This window comes from Desmodus rotundus, chromosome 10 (genome assembly GCF_022682495.2).
Source record: "Desmodus rotundus isolate HL8 chromosome 10, HLdesRot8A.1, whole genome shotgun sequence".
NCBI classification, from domain to species: Eukaryota; Metazoa; Chordata; class Mammalia; order Chiroptera; family Phyllostomidae; genus Desmodus; species Desmodus rotundus.
Genome location: NC_071396.1, coordinates 69,595,575 through 69,613,422, shown reverse-complemented (window position 1 = coordinate 69,613,422; position 17,848 = coordinate 69,595,575). Strand labels below are relative to the sequence as shown.

The 17,848-nt window shown below is 45.1% G+C and overlaps 1 protein-coding gene across 1 annotated transcript in view; it reads right to left on the bottom strand.

The window, feature by feature from the left end:
* EPB41L3 (erythrocyte membrane protein band 4.1 like 3) overlaps positions 1 to 9,822 on the bottom strand; it is a 219,221-nt gene extending 209,399 nt beyond the window's left edge. The window contains exon 1 of the mRNA XM_071219523.1: positions 9,680 to 9,822. The gene's annotated coding sequence lies outside the window, so the exon portion shown is untranslated. The remainder of the gene's footprint in view (positions 1 to 9,679) is intronic.
* Positions 9,823 to 17,848: the final 8,026 nt, after the last annotated feature.

Genomic DNA, 17,848 nt, shown 5'->3' with positions numbered 1-17,848 from the left:
AAACACTCAGTGAAAAGGCTTGACAGCTGGGTTACTTGTACACTTAAGCAGCATTAGTCATTATTTAATTGCTTTCATCTTTAATATAGTTTTCAAAGGAAGCAAATAGATAAGAATAGCACAAATTGCTCGTCCTTTAGAGGTAAAATACAGATGATGTTTAACATGATATTATTCCCCTGGATTCATAAATTTTGTGAGAGAAAGTTATCTAAGCCATCCAACCTCTCAAAAATAAAATCTCTCCATTTTTAGCTTTTGTTATTCCAATATCTAACCATAAAGAGAAAAAGTAAGGAGTCTCCTGGGAAAGAAGCCAGGTCAAGGGAGAAGAGAATCGAGGTTCAAACTTTGGCCCAATGTCGGTGTGGGGTGCTGGGCTAGGTGCAAACACTTCCTGGCTGCCCATCGAAGGCCCCGTGCTCTAGTACCAGGGGTGTCCAACCTGCAGGCCACAAGCAGCTCAGGATGGTTATGAATGCAGCCCAACACAAAATCACAAATTTACTTAAAATGTTATGAGATTTTTTTGTGTGATTATGGGTCGCAATGTATTTAATGTGTGGCTCAGAGATGCCAACAGGTTGAACACCCCTGCGAGTCTACACTGTCAAAATTCCTCCACCCCTAGCCAGAGTTAATCTTTCTATGTCTAACCTCCTCATATTACTCTTTTGCATAAAATCCTTCCATGGTTTCCCTTCGTCTATTGGATAAATTCCAAAATTCTGTAAGTTTACAAGCTGGGTACACATGTTCAAGCACTTATTATATACCGGGCATTTCATGTGAAAACATGGTAGCCACAACAGACTTGGAGTGTGACACAGAATGTCTTGCCCCACCCTCCATCCTAGCACCCAGACCCTCAGGCCTGAGTCCTGAGTAGAAGTGTCACTCCACTGCAATCACAGAATTCGCCCAGTGGCAGTGTCGTGCAATGGGGCCACCAGGGCACGGAGATGAATGCCGGACCGTCCGTGGTGGTGGGAGGATACAGCAGACTGTGCAGTGATCCAGACCTGCTCCCAATCCAGACCTTGGGGAAGGTGAGGAACACATTAGCCACTGGCAGCATGGGTGACTCTCTGGCTTGGACCACAATGGGTTTAGTGGCATCGATTGGTGCCTTTAGGATCTTTGCTATTAAATGTCACTATGGTAGCCAGAATAAGAGCTAGTAAAAATGGTGGGTGCACGCAGCACAGAGAGGATGTGCTTTTGCAAGCAGGGAAGAGATCCCTGTGGACCCCTAAGGCCAGAGTTAGGAGAAATCAGTACAGTTAGCATCACCATTGCTTCAGGTGGTGATAGGGTCAAAGAAATACAGTTGTATTACACTTATTAAGCTGTTTGGCCTGGGAAACACGGGTTTCACTATACGTTGAGTGATCTTTAAAAAAAAAAAAAAATCAACCGATCAGATCAGTGCATTTGAAAAAAAAATGAAGTGTAGCAGTTTTACCTAATTATCTTGGTAATTAAGTGATCAATGTAGATCCCAGCAAGATCAAGGAAGCTAAATGAATTTGTCACAGATTATTTTAGTGCAGACAGAGATAGATGCCTATGATACTCATTTTTCCAACACGAATGATGCATACATAGAGGGGGCAGACCTAGAAAATAATATCTATTCCATCTGGAAAGGCAGGAACATTTTGCAGTAGGACTATCAGGTCTACATTTCTAATTGCATTTTGCTTTGTTTACTGTTAAAAAATGTAAAAAGTGGCAAAGAGAAATTTACATTTAAATATATTCAGCATCAGAGTTTTTTTAATGCTTAAAAATAAATAAATGTAGTCAGAACAAAAAGCTTGAAACATAAAGACTGAAAGTAAAAGTTGATTTGCTAAATATAAATTTTCATACTGAATTAAATGTTTTATTAACATTTATGTTTTATTTCATGTATATTCTATTTATATACATCACATGACACAATCAATGGGTACATTTGTTTGAGCACCATGTACCAGTTATTTCATAAGTAATATTTCTCGTTCTCACAACAACTCTGCTAGGTAGGTGTTCCTAAACTAGTTATGCAGAAGAAGAAACTAAGACTCAGAAAACTTGGGTGACTGGTCCCCAGACATTCAGCTGGAACCTCCTGGTACTGGGGTGCAGCTAGGTGAGTGTGTAGCTCGTCTCCTCTCTGTCCAACCCTTATCTCAGAGTCTGTTTCCAATGGAATCAGACTAACACTGCTTATGCAAATGGGTGATATGTGTATATGGGTGGAGGACAGCAGCTTAGCTCGTAGGAGTGTAGAAGACAGGTGTAGGTAGAGAGAACATTCTCCAAAAATAACAGCATTTAAATAATGTTTAAAGAACCCTGTTGAAAGTCATTCTGAAGACCATGGTGAAAGCGTGTTTGAAGCATTGGCATGAGAGCACAACACTGTAAAACAGAGGAAAAACAAGCAAAGGGTGGCACCTTTTATGTGTCCCCATCCTGGCACCCACCCATATATGAATGTTTACCCTCTGCTCCTGAAGACACTGCCCCGAGACTTGGAAACGCTGGCATGCGTGCACCGAACACAGTGGCAAGGCCCTCTGGCTCCTTTTAGAGAGCATGGCCATGCTCACTCTGCTCTTGAGGGCTTGCTGGGTGTGTATTTTTAAACGCCTCATTTTGTGTAGATACTTTCTTATTCGCAAGGCAAACCACAAGGGCATCCAACATTCAAGGAAACAACAACTTTAAGTGGAATGCAAACATATCTTAAACTGTTTTAAATCATCACACCTCTAGCTTATCCAAATAATCTGCCCCACACGGACTCTTGGTTTGACGACTTAGCTCTGCAGAAATTTGAGGCTGTCGGGGGAAAAAATAAATTCTCTATTTAAAGATGAATCCGAGTCTCTGATGGAACATTTAATTGTATTTGAATTAGTTATGGTGAATCTTCCATGCTGCATATTTATATTGAATGGGTTATAGAGAAGGAGAGATTTGTATGGGACAATGCTGATCATTTAAAACTATCAGGCTAGTAATGAGAATATCGTAAGTGTGACACTTTAGGATGTCATTTAGTTTTATTCATCCTCTGTGTGATGCAGAAACTATTATTGTTGCCGTTTGTCCACGAAGAAGCTGTGGCTGACAGTGGCTAAGTAAGCTGTCAGAGGAACTGGGTTGAGAACAGTGTCCTGATGGGAATCACACATGTATGGCCAGATGTTCTCACACGGAGGACGACCAACATCTCTTACAGTTTGCAGCATGTTTATGTAAACTTTCTAAACACCGTGGGTCAAAATCTATAAAGTGCAGACACGACAGTTCTTGATCACTTAGATCCATACAATTCTTACATTCCAGAGGAGATCTGAATATATAATATACATAACAAAGCATCTAATTCCTAACCCTTGATCAGGTAACCTCAGTACCTGATCAAGCCCTGATTTTTTTTTCTACTTTTGCATTCCTGTGTGCAATGGGCTGTTTATAACTATTTAATGAGGATGGGTTTATCCTCTCCAGTTTTAAAACTGTTTGGAAACATTTCTGTTCCGTAATATGGAAGCTGGCAAGCTTTTTATAATAATCTGTTTCTCCGCCTGGCCTTACGCATATCACATACACACAAGGAATGGCTTGGTATTTTCATTCTTCTAGATCAGAAACATCTGAACCATGATAATTAACTCATGTGGGACTGTATTTTGTAAATCAAGGAGCCCTGATAGGAACCAGATGAAAAGCTTCTAAAAGAGATTCTAGATCAGACAAACCACTAATTCTCGCACATATTTCTGAATGCATTTAGCACTTAATGGGCATCCTGCCCAGCATATCTTATTTTTCCTTCAGCCCAATCACTATCAGCTTGGCTCTCCACATGCTGGTCTGCTTTTGAAAGCTCTGTCCAGCTCACATGACTCTAAGCTCATTTCTATAATGAAGACTATTAGTAATTACACAGATTCTTCCCATTACCAAAGCTTAAATTATTCATACAATTAGACCAAAGTGAGGTAGAGGGCGGTCTGTGAAGTCTCCAGGTAACAGCTTCTTTCCCACTTTGCCTGTGCAGATGCAATCAAGGGCTGGCTGCCTTCTCACACTGACATGACTCGGGTTTGGAAGATCCGTCTTCTCTCATCGCCCTTCTCAGGCTGCCCTGCCAATCACTCACTCTGCGAAGGGTCATTGAGCTCCCACTCTGGGCGCCACTTAGTGGTCACTACAAAAATGAACAACTCCTCAGTCAACAGGAACACACTAAAGAATAAAGATAATGTATGTGCCATGCGAGAGGAAAAAAGCGAAGCTACAGAAGGAAAGAGGAGGGACAGAAACCTTCTAAAGATGATCCAGAAAAACTTCATAAGGGAGGTGGTGGCCTTGGAAAACTGGTAGATTTCTAGATGAAGATAGGATGAGGAGGGGCAATTCAGGTGAAGAAAATGGATGAGCAAAGGACATAAAAGTAAAACCTTAAGGTATGCCTCGGAAATGGTGACCGGTGCAGCGTGTTTCCTGTTGGGGCCAGTGGGAGACAACTCTGAATGTGTAGTTAGGACAGGGCTTTGAATATATGTGTAAATCCAAAGAATCTAGACCTATCCTTTAGGAAACAGGAGAGACTTGATTTTTGGAGCCAGGAATTGATATAATCAAAGCTATTCTGTAAAAGGATTGAACTGGGTGCAGAAGTGAGGGGAGGTAGGATGAGAGTAGGCTAGGATGATTACCATATGGTCTGAGCAAGAGGTGACAGAGCCTGGAGTGGATAGAAAGGACATGACAATGAGAGTCACCACAACTTGACCACTGAGATTTCTGGGACTGCAGGGGAGCAATGTGAGAAGATGGTATGAAAAATGAAGACCAGGGCCCTGGCCTGGTGGCTCAGTTGGTTGGAGTATCATCCCATACACCAAAAGGTTGTGGGTTCCGTCCCAGGTCAGGGCACACATGTACCTAGTTGCAGGTTCAATCCCCAGTTGGGGCATGTATAGGAGGGAACTGATCAATGTTTCTCTCTGACATCGATGTTTCTCTCTCTCTCTCTCCCCTCTCCTCTTTCTAACATCAATACACATATCCTCTGGTGAGGATTTTAAAAAAAAAAATGAAGACCAGATTTCCCGCCCGGTGACTCAGGACACGCTGTACTGGCATAAGGGAAGAAAGTAGGAAATTGATGAATAACATTTTTAGACATATTCAGTCTCACGTGACTGAAACAGCTGGGAAAAATATCTCCTTGGAAATGTGAGACTAGATTCCTAATGGAGGCTGAAAATAAAGATGGGGTAATAATTTGTCCAGCCAACCACTCTTCTGATGCTAGGAAACCAGAAGCTTGTTGCCAGGAAGCCTTCTTATCCCCATTTTACTGATGGGGACGCTGTGGCTCAGAGACATTACATAACGTGCTGAAGCCAGCAGTGAGATGGCTGAGTTCTGATTTATGTCCTTGTTTTTCCACCACACTAAGAAAGGATAGCTCTCTCCCTCCTTTTAGTTCAGAGCTCTTGATGTTAAGTACTACCATGCATTCCTTTATCCATTTATCTCTTTTCTCCAGTTCTTATCTCCATTCATTCTATTTGACTGAAATCTTTTCTAACCAGCCTCAATTATATTCAGTGCCATTCCATGTCTCACCATTCCTTTTAACCTAGTTAGTCACATACTCTTTCATTATAGAGGATTTCAAGACAGTGCACTTTTAGCTCCCACGCCTTGCATTCTGTCCACAGTCCCACCAAGATATGATCCCGTATTAGCTTTGCGCTGTGCACCCCCAGCACTTCAGAACACACACTGGACATCTATCAGACCATCTTTTTTTTTTTTTTGCAGATCATGTCATCATGACACCAAATGCTCCCAGACAAAAGCTACACGTGGTACTCAACTAGCATGAAAACAAAGTAAATTATTTTCTTCTCAGCAATTTGGTGGCTACTTTGATTTTTATATTGCAGTTTCATTGACTCCCTGGCAGTATGACAAATCATAAACTTTCTAACAGCTATTTATATTTCTCCACCTTTACGGTGAAGAGCACGGTTCAACAGCTTTTAAAACTCCTAGCCTCACCCTAACTGGGGTAGCTCAGTGGGTCGGGTGTCCTCCTGCAAACAAAAAGGTTGCCGGCTCAATTGCCAATCAGGACCCATACCCGGGATGTGGGCCAGGTCCCCAACTGATGTTTCTCTCCCTGTCTTTCTTCCTCCCTTCCCCTCTCTCTAAAAATCAAATAAAATATTTTTAAAATCTTCTAGGCTCTTTAATAGCTCTCCAGTGAAAGTCCTATTTTCTAATGAATTGTGTGTCTTGCTATTCTTCGTTAACTAGTTCTAAACCAGAAAAATCCATGTTCCATGTGTTAGTTCCCACACTTGCTTTCCCAGTACGTCTGATAACTGGAGTCACAGATAAGTCCTCACAGCATGGCAGGTGAAAATTACCCTTCCCTTCCAGATGAGGAAGTGGCCCAGAGTGGACTGTGACTCATCAGCCTCCCTGGATCTTTTTAATGAACTATTCGCTTAAGTTTTTGCTTAATCATCTCCTCCTTAAAACCCAAACCACAGGACCCATCTGTAGTGAGGTCTCCCTGGCCACTGCCACTCCAAGTATGGGATCACTTATCTGAGATCCCTTAAGTGTCTCACGTTTCTCTACATTAGCAGCAAAATCTGTTTCCTTTTTGGCCCGCCGGCTAGAATGTGCGGGCAGAGGCCACGTCATGTTCGCCCCTGTGTTCCTAACATGTGATTATTAATTCGTATGAAATGCTTTCACAAATACTTGTGAAAGTAGTGAGATCTCTGTTTCCAGACACATTCAGTCAGAGGCTGTTTTAGAGGAACCTCCACCACACAGCTGTCATTCCGTTATTTCTAACTAATATCTTCAGTGCATTCTTATTTAAAGTGATTTCACCAGGCCCAAATAGTTCAAAATATATGTAAACAATGTACATTACTCCTCAAAATGGCCATGTGAATTAATTTAATGCTCTGATTTCAATAATGATTGATCCTAGAAATTACTAAATGCCTCCTTGGAGGTAAGAGGGTGAGAAAGGCAGAGCCCTGCCCTCAGTGACTTACATCCTAGTAAGGGTGGCTCCAGGAGCTTACCTGTCTAGTAAGGGATTATCACAGAGGTGATAATCTAATTGCAAAATCGTGGTCTTGTACCTCTCTTCCTCAGAATGTTTTCCCGAGGTCACTACATGGCCCAAGAAGCCTACTCTAAAGTCGTCTTTGGATACCAATGTTACAGCAGGGGACTTCAACCCCTCAATGATGCTTAAGTCTGTGAGTGGGAATTGATCCAGCTGGGAAATGCTTATGGCAGACAAAGGAAGGGGAAGAAGGCTTGAAAGGTCATTTCAAAGCCAGCCTGAACTTGACTTCTTTCCTGCTGTAAGTTACAGGGAGAGATATAAGGACCCCTCCTCCCATAACAACACAGTCCCAGCTCGGGAAGGGCCAACCTTACAGGGCCCTCCAGGGGCTGCCGCGAGGAGAAATGCAGTATAGGGGCCGCCACCCAGACCCGGCTCTAGCAGATTTGTCTGTTTTTAATCAAATGGAATTTAGATCTAAACCAGAATTAGATGTGAGATTTACAGTAGTTTCTACTGTCATTCATTTCATGGATTCCATTCCTCTCTGGGTCCAGCCTTAATCCAATGCACTTCGAAGGGAACTATCCAGGAGTTGCCCACGAGTCTGGGGTGCGGGTGGAGTGGGTTCTAATGCCCGGTCCCCTCCGGAGAGCGGCGCCAAGGGCCGGGAGCTGGACCTCTGGAACCGGTCAGCGGAGCTCTGTCCGGAGCTCCTTGGAGCTCACCGCAGCGCTATCGCACCCCTGCCACCGGATACCGGCGTTTTTCCCTTTGATCATCTTTCGGACACCGCCCCTCGCTCCGCAGAGGATTTCTCCTCCAGCACCCCAGGATTTCCCCGCGCAGAGGCTTCACTTCTGCATAACGAAAAGCGAAAGCCGCGGCTGGCGGGCGGAGGGGGCGGCGGTACACGCCGCGTGGCTGCTGCTCTGAATCCGCAGCCGCCGCGAGGGCTGTCACCACGCCGTGCACACCCCGACCTCAACTTCCAGCCCAACTCTGGCGCCGGCGAGCCCGCAGCAGCCCCGAGGCGCCCTCCCAAGAGGGCCAAGGGCCTTCAGCTCCCACAGCTCGGAGGATCCTTCCCGCAGCTGGTCCCCAACCTCCGGTGCAGCATGACCCCCGCCCGCCCGTGGGCCCCCCGGCCCCTAGCTCTTCGACCCGAGCAATACACGCCGAAGGGAGCTCGGTGTCCAATGACCCTAACTTCGACTTCCAAGTGACGCTGTGCCCTCCCTGGAGCGCGGAACCGCCTCCTCCAGCTTCCACCCGAGATCCTTAGAGCCGCGCTGCGGGAAGATCAAATGCCCGGTGAGGGGCGCTCCCTGGGATTTTGAAAAACCTCCTTATTCGTCGCAGGAGTGCCTTGAACCCAACCTGAACCCTTTGGCCAGATGATTTTCACCCCGGGACCTGCCTAGGTGGAGGCCTGTAGCTGGAGCAGGAGGAGAGGAGCCCGCGGCGCCGAGTTGCTGGGATGCAGCCGCGCGCCCCTCGCGGTGACGGGCGAGGGGACTCGTCGGCTCAGCCCCGCAAGGAGAGTGGGATGCTGCGCCTCCGCCTCGCGGAGGATCTCCCTCTCTCTCTCTCTCCACACACACACACACACACACACAGAGTATCCGCCGCCAGCTCCCCCACCCCACCACCTCACTCCGCGAGCGGGACGCGGAGGTCCGAGAGCCACTGTTCACTTTAAGATTGGAGCTGAAACGCCCAGACGGAGGCAGAGGCTCTCGCCTCTTTTCTCCAATGTTCGCACCATCCTAGGAGGCCCCCAATTTCCCAGAGCGAGCCGGGTTTGGCTTCTAAGACTCCGCTCATTGGACCAGGGGTTCAAACTGCAGTTGGGCGGGGATGGATAGAGCGAGCACTAGAGAGCGAGCCCGCGCTCGCCTCCATTCGCAGCGCAGGGAACTAGCCAGCCTCACTCGCCTCCATCGCATAGCTAGGCAGCCGGGGTGCAGAGCGGGACCCCGGGGCGCTCCAGCTCTGGCGAGGAAAACGAGGAGTGACAGCAGCCACCACTTCGCGCGTTGGCAAAGGCACGGAATCTCAGAATAGGCTGAGCAGCGGGCACGGAGGGTGGAGGCGAGAGGGGCGGAGGAAGAGTTACCGGAGCTGAGAGGGATGACGTCCTCCAGCGCTGGTGATCGCAGGGACTGAAGATTCGTGCTCTCGCCCGGCCCAGAGCGCTCACTCCGGGCGTTCGCAGACGCGCCGCGCCCCGCTCCGCTCCGGCTGCGTCTCCGGAACAGCGGGCACCCAGGCGATCCCCGCCCTCTTAAAGCAGGATGCATGCCCTCCAGCCACCTTAAAGCTGGTCTCTGCCGGTCTCTGCCCTCCCAAGGAGTCCCTGCCGATTCCAGGCGGGTCGGGGTAGGCAGCCCCCAGCCGGGGCCAGCCAGGCCGGCCTCGCCCCTTCCTCGTTTCTCCCCCATCGACCTCGAACCAAGGGCAGGCGCCCGCGCGCCGGCCCCTGCCCAACAGGCGAGCCGGCGTCCCGGCCTGCGCCAGCCTGCGAAGAGGGGAGAGGCACTGGAAAGGAAAGGCGCTCACCTGAGTCACTGGGATCCTTCCTCTCTAGCCCCTCCCGAGACCCTTCGAAGCCTCCAGGTCCAACCTTCCGCGAAGAAAAAAAAGTAGCGCAATGGCAGCGGAGAGGTAGGGTTGCTCGCAGGTACCTGCGCAGCGGCTTTTCCCTTCAGATTTTCCCGGGTCCCGTGTCAGGCTCGGCGGCGGGAAAGGACTCCCGGAGGCTGATAGGGGCCACCAGACCCGGGCTCCTCTCGTCGCGGTGGCCGTGGCACCTCCAAGTTGCCACCTGCAGCGCGCGCGGGGCGCCTGTGACAGCCCGCGCCTCTCAGCCCGCGCTGGCCCGCCCCTCCCCGCCCGCCCCGCCCTCCGCGTTTGCTGGTTGGCGGCGCCCGGCGCTGGGCGGTCCTGAGCGTCGGCCCGCCCAGCGCCCGCCTCCGAGCCTCCGGCTCTCAGAGTGTGGGTCACCTAACAGGCCTCCCAGGGCTTTGTAGCCAGCAAGTTCGGGGAGCTGCTCAGGCTTTTGCAAGCCGGGGATGGGGGGTGTGGTGGGAATCCGGCGCCCGCGCACGCACACACACACACACACACACACACACACACTTTTGTGTAGGTTGGGGACTAGTGGAAAGAGAGAGGAGAGGATATGAGAAATGTCCTTCGCGTGCCTTCAGGGGACAAGGTAACTTGGTTTCTTTTGCTGGCATTAAATTTGTGCGGCCTGAAAAAGAGTTAACGGTACAGCGGCGAACAGTGCAGACATGTGACCCGGAAAGTGGTTTGGGGAGAGTTCTTACAAAAGTACACGTGAAGCGCTAAAATGTGAAAATCAAGTCCTGGAGTCTCCTGCCATTTCTCACTTAACCTGCACCACTACGATAGAAGAGCCTCCGGCTCCAGCACCTGGAATAAACCACCCTCACCTCCACCGCCACAGGTGCCTACCAGCTCCAGGCTTGAGGGCCCAGCGCTTGGGCCACGTGCTTGCTTGATTCTGAAGCTGCAAGTCCAGGGCACAAAAACTCATGCTGATGCATGTAAGAGGCCAGTGTTCTTGCAGAATTCTTGGCCTTTTAAGCACACATTATCTTTCTTTCTCTTCCCACTTGCACACCAAAGACTGGGATAGGAGTTCACTGCTGAATCTCCCAGGGCGATCAAGCATACTCTTCACTCTGCCTCTTAATGCCTTCTGAAGCCATGCTTTCTGGAAAACTGATTTGGTAAAATCTTTTGGAGGAGAAAAACTGTAAAGATATGAAAAGTACCAGTCTGGAAAGCCATCCAATCAACCAGAAACATCTCACTCCTCGGTGTTTCTGTGTGAAACAGGTACATTGCCAAGTATACCCATTGGTTTAATAACATTTCAAAATGAACTTCCCAAGTAGCACATTTTATTGCCCATGAGGGAACCATCTACTTTTTGAGAGTGCAGGTGAGTCACTGTTAAGTGTGACAAAGAGTGCACACGCAAACTCATGTCTAGCTGTGATTTGTAGAGTCCTCAGCAGGGTGAGGCAGAAGGAAAGGGGCTTTAATAAAGGAAGTCCGAAGGTGGCTCTTTACAGGGCATGTTGAGGATAGTCGGCACTAGTCAAGGAGCCCCTCCCTGTCAACTGTTGCTAAGTAACTTGGAGGGCTGCTTCATAGCACTAGTTTCTTGCGTTTTGAGGTGGATTTGTTTCATGAGACCCTAACATCTTGGGTCCACTTGGGGAATCAATAGCAAACTTCCCTCCCTCACCCACCTCCCCTGGCCAAGTGCTCACTTTTACCTCTCTCAGAAGAGGTTAGTTCTTACCCATCTTCTTGAAACCCAAGAAGACTTGGGTAGTGGAGCTCAGAGGCAAAACTTTCACAAGGAGCTACTGCAGGACTAGCTAGGTCAAGTGCTTGGCTAACGAACTGTACTTTGACCTGAAAGGGGTAAAAGCATGAGTAGAATGAAGGCATGGGTGGCTCAGGCCTGAGTGCGCATTGACTCAATACCTGGAAGAGTACCTGATAAACATTGGGAGTCGGGCTAGGGATAGTTATTTTACCCAGATATACATCTGATTGGTTGACTACCAGGAGAGGCACAAACAACTAGACAAGATGCATTTTCTTAATAACAACAGGAAAGGAGCTCAGACTCAAGTTATGAGAAAGCACTATCTAGGAAAGAGGGGAGGAATCAGGAAGAATTTTAAAAGAATGTGGGAGAGCCTATTGACAATGAGAGAAATCAGAGGACACCGTTTGATCCCTTGGACATGCCAATGGACACTGTGGGGTTCGAGATTCTGAAGCAGGGGACAAGGGGGAATTGTTGGGACTTAGAGGCAGTAAGTGTGGAAGCTAAGAGTCTTGGAGTGGTTTATGGCATCAGCAGTCCTGAATCCTGGCTCCAACATTTCTGTGTGATTTGTTTGGTATGCCTGTGGGGCGCATTGTTTAAGCGTCATTTTCTTCATCTGCGATGAGGGGGTAAGGGTGCCTACCCAATAGAGCTGCGGTAGGAACTAACTGAGATAATGCATCTGCAATGCTTGGCACACTATTGTGCATACAGTAAGCATTCAAAAAATAGTAGCTATTACTGTAAAAAGTGTTTAAAGGGGGTTTAAAAGTCACCTAATATTTTTGATATTTGTTTCCAACAGAATATTTCCATCAAGTGCTGATCCTGCCTGTGCATTCCCTGTGGTGAGAATCTCATCAACCCTGAGTACATTCCACTGTCCTTACTTAAAGATGAAATGTGTAACGCTGCCTTTTTTTTTTTTTAACTGGTTGATACTTTTTCTATCCATAGTGGTCATTCAACTGTCTAAACCTCATTTCATAAGAAAGCCTTCCAATTTGTTTAAGACAAATAACAGATCCCCTGTGTGACTTCTTTTGTCCAGGCTAAAACGTCCTGCCACTTCAGCCTCTCCTCACAAGGTCTGGATTCACAATCTTACACTCTTACCCTCCAAATTGCCTTGACCTCCTTGAAATAAGAATGCACTGCTCCAACCCAGTCCTTCCAACAAAGTACTCCCCACCCCTCCACGCTGTTAACCCAGCCTGCACTTTTGTATACATTTTGATTGGGAGAGCAACTCTTGATACCTACTGAGCTGCCTATGAACTAAAACTCATAAATCTTCACATTACTCTTTGTCCAGAACTTTGGGGGTCCTAGTGTTGTCATTAAATGTTTTTTTTTTCTGTAAAAGTAAGATTAAACTCACTGACAAATCAAGTTACTTTTTAATTTATTTTGAAGTAATTTTAAACATACAAATATAAGGGAAAATGATACAGACAATTCCTATGTCCTCCTCTCCTAGTTTTCCCAATTGTTACCATTTTACATTTGATTTTTCTTTCTCTGTTTATCAAATAGGTAGGTAGATAATAGGTAGATAGATAGATAGATAGTACTCATGATCAATATTCTTCCTCTGAGCCATTTAAGAGCAAGTTTAGACATGATGCCCCTCATCCTTAAATATACCAGTGTATATATTTTCCCTAAACCAGGATTCTCTCCTATATCAGCTCAGTACAACCAATCCATAGAACCTGTTCAAATTTTACCAACTTTCCCCCTAACCTCTCTCTTATTTTTGGTCCAGGACCCAAATCCAGGATCGCACATTACACCTAGTTGCCATGCCTCTTTACTCTCCGTTTGTCTGCTACAGTTCTTCAGTCTCTCTGTCTTCCATGCCTTTGAAATTTTAAAAACCATATGCACTTCATTCTATAGATTTCACAGTTCCATCGGATGTTTCTTTGTCTCTGATGCAGGCCATGTATTCTTGTTGGAAATATCAAAGGAACAGTGCTGTGCCCTTGACAGTGCATCCTCACTGTTGAACCATGTCGACTGTGAACACCTGCCTATTGGTCTTTGCATGATGGTGAACCATCCCCTCATTGTGATGTTAATCTTGACCGCCTGGATTAGTACACACTGAAATTTTCCATTGTAAAGTGACCATTTTCCCTTTTGTGATCAATAAGTATTTGATAGGGATATACTCTGTGGCCACGCCGATATCCTGTTCCTCACGGAACCCTCCCTGAACCAGGTGTAGAAGGCACTGATGACTCCCACCTGAATCAACCGCCATTGTGGCGATTGCCAAACGACAGGATTCCGTTTGCATCATTTCTTTTGCATTTATTAATTGGCATTCTTCTGTAAAAATCTTTTCCTTCCCTTCATTTATGTATTTGTGTCAGTATGGACTCATGTATTCCATCCAGTGAGTTGTATTCTGTTACATTCATTAATTTGATGTTCTAATCACCCAGATTTGGCTAGAGGGTATCTCTATCAGCTGGTTCTTCCATCCCTCTGATAAATCCTCATTGTTCTTTGGGAACCTTCTAACTTTCTGGAGCATCCATATATTCCAGGTTCATTGAGTACTTTCCCTTCCCTAGCCTTGGAATCAGCCAGTTCTTCAAGGAGCCCTGGTTCCTTACAATGGAGGATGGCATTCAGAAATGAGATACAGGTACCCATCATGTTCACTGCTACCTGCATCCCATAACTTCTCCTCACTCTCTGAGTGGATAGAACTGGGAAATAAATTATAAATGTTCACACACAAGCACTCACACATTTATGTCCATTTCTATATGTGTGTTTGTATGTATCTGTTTCTCTATATATTCACTTGTACATATATGTCAGTTAAACATAAAGAGATATGTATCTATCTCTATTCCTATATCGTTATCACACCAATACCTCCAATTCTAACCCAACACATTCGGGTCTCTTCTAGTCTTCCTCCTTTCTATATGTAAAACCTCTTCTCTGACAGAGAAACCTGACTCCCAAATACCCTCAGTGTGCTGACTTATTTTCTCTAGCTCACCTTATGTAACAATTTCCTGACCACATCAGCCACCTCCTTACCCTTGCCCCAGTGGGTGACCCTTGCACTTGCAGACTCCTGGGCTCCTGTCTCTACTGCAGCCTCTTCTGTCTCAGTGTCCTGAGTCCCTGGTGCAGTCCCTGAGCATACCTCGTCAGTATAATGACTTTGCTGTCCCCGTACCTGTTCAGGTCAAAATTCTGAAATTATCCTTGACAATACCCTTTCTCTCACATCCCGTACTAATCTGTAGCCAATTTTTTTGTTCTCTGTTCAACTAGGTCCAGAATTTAACCATTTATCACCACCTTCACCATTAATAGCCTGGTCCAGGTCAACGTCATCTCTTGTCTCAAATACTGTTGAGCCTCCTAACTGGCCCCCTGTGGTTGGCCTTGTTCTCCTAAAGACTATCATCAGCCCAGCGCCTAAATAATACTTTCAATATATAAATTGTACCATTCAAATCCATGCTCAATGGCTTCCACTTTAGCTAAATAAGAAGTTAAATCCTAACAGATTTGCTCTTTGGGCCCAATGCCTCCTTTTCCTCACCTCTTGCTGCTCTCTACCTTGGGTCTCCACTCCAGGCACACTGGCCCGCTTCTGCTCTTGGTACATGCCAGGAATCCTCCTCCCCCCTGCCTGAGACACTCTTCACCAGGGATCCTTGTAACTCCCATCACCTCCAGGTCTTTGCTCAAATGTGTCTTTCCCAGTGAAGCCTTCCCTGGGCGCCACATTTATAATTGTGCACTCTCCTTCCAACCCACCTTCTCTCTGCCACTGCTTTTCTCTATTGGGTGTATTATAATCCATACAGTAAATATTGTCTTTATTTATTTACAATCTGTCCCCTTCTCCTGCCTTGACTGTAAACTCCAAGAAAGGGAGATTTTAGCCTCTTATGTTTACTGCTAATCCCCAGCGCCTCAGAGCCTGGCATACAATATACCCTCAATAAATATTTGTTAAATGAATGAATAAAATTTAGAAACACAAATATATTTATGACTAACTATAGGTATACCCATATGTTAGGTGGCTGACAATGTAAATTAAGAGTTTAAAGCCAATAGGTTTTAATTCAAAAGATTTCATGGAGAAGAGTCATATACATATATATCACCTCAAAGGCAGAGTATACCAGTGAAAGGTTATCGAAAACATTAAGACAGGAAAAGACTCTGTATTTGATGACTATGAAGTAAAGTGGGTAATTTGGAAACAAGGTGTTGTTGGGTATTAACTGGTCACTTATTGGACCAAATGACCAAATTGTATACCACGAGACATTAAAAGGAAAAGTTCTATAAATATTTTGGAAAAATCATATAGTATGTTACAAGGATTTTAGACAGGTTCCTCTTGTGAAACAGAAGTCTCTTAGAGCAAAAAGGACTCATTAAAGAGTTCACAATATTTCAAATTTAGCACCTTCTTTTTTTAAGGTGCCAACTCAGCTCACAAGGGAAATAAATCCTTTTCTATTATTATTGAAGTCCTGTGTTCAGCTTGGTCCTTTATAAGCCCAAAGTCCTTAGAAAACACTTACACAAAATGAAATGGAAACACATACACTGGAGAAATTTTCAGCATTGACTGGTCATCAGCTTTTCAATGTACCTTACTCTGCATGTTTTAGAAGACTCTGTCAGCACAAAGAACTCTTCAGAGGGCAAGTTTCACTGAGGCCAGTCTGACAATTATTTAATGACTATGCTGGAGATAACACATATGATAAAGTGATTATATTTTGAATTGCAAAAATAGTTTATTTTTTATAAATCCCCCCAAAGCATGCAGGTAGATATTTCAATAAAACTCAGAGAATAAAATGAAAAGATATAGCTCTGGTAGAACTTTTCAATATTCTAACTTTTACAGGTTTCAGCACATTCTTAATGGAGTTATGAATAGTTGGTAAGAGGGTTATTTCTCTTAAATTTATATCATTCGTGTGTATCCTTCCAAATAAATTTTGAACGCTGCAAAAATAGCTATCTGGTTTTTGCTTTAAACTTCTTTGGAAAAGAAGACCTTTCCCTGTGTTCTGGGAGGAGCCATCGTTGCTGACACGAGGGCTGGGGAAGCGCGTTGATGGCACCCTACGTCTACCGGTGTACAGCCTGGAGACTTGCCCCTGCAGCATCAGTCTCTTCTCCCTGATGCTGCTGTTCTGCTGCCGAACACTTCAAAATGTTCAGCAAAACATCGAGTAAAGTTGTAAAAAACCAATGCTGTTTCTGTACTAGCTCTGTGATCTCAGGATTAACTCTCTGAATCTCAATTTCCTTATACAAATTGGGAATGGCATTGAGTACCTCATCAAATAGGTAGGATTAAATGAAACAATTTGATGAAAGGGCTTTGAACGCTAATAAGAGCCAGAAGAATGACAGTGCTATCATCACCGCCACCCCCCTCCTCCTTCTCATCAAACTACTTATATTGAATAATGGCAGAAATTTAAAAATACTCCCAATGTGAAGCCTGAACTTTTTTTTAACAGTCAGATGCTCTTATACTCCTAATCAGCTTTCCCCCTAAGTGAAGTTCTACTCTAATACTTAAAACTATTTAATTTTTACTGATTTCTCTGTATTCCAGAGCTGGTTAAATTTTGCATGTCATGAACTAGCCCCAGAATGATTTCTCTTTTTTAAAGAACTTCTCAATTATAATCAAAATTTCACCAAGTTGCCAAGAGCAGAAAGTTCTGGAGCAATTCCTGCCCTTTGCAACAACATATCAAACAGCAATAAACCGTCCACATAACTACAGATCATAAGTTGTTGTAAAGATTTAGAACTTGACGTTCCCTTGTTCTTTGCTTGATGCACTCAGCCTGTGAACAGAACACTCTAGATGCAGGAACTGTTTAGGTTATTTTCTCATCTGAGCCTAAGCATGCAAACTCAGCAATAAATAGAAGTTAATTATTTGAAAGGTGAATTCTTCGCCAAATTTTACAAAGCAAGAAATTTCCAAAATACAATATAAGTCTGATTTAAATTTGGCAGCTATTGACATCTCTATCACCTTAAGCCAATGTTGATAACAAGACAGAATATTAATCTAATTTCTACTTTTTTTCTCTTTTAAAATCAGAGCCACATTCTTTGCCACCAAAAGCCATGGATTGTAGCTGGTTAGTGATATTTGTTTTCATTAACTGAGATTTAGTACATTTTTGTTCTTACTGTGAGAGATCACTAAATAGCTTTTAGTCAGCTGGAAACTAGGATCAGAAGCCCAGTTTCTAAAGGAGGCAACCTTCTCCAATTAACTTGAGGTTCTCTTGGCATAAACATCCTCCATTTCT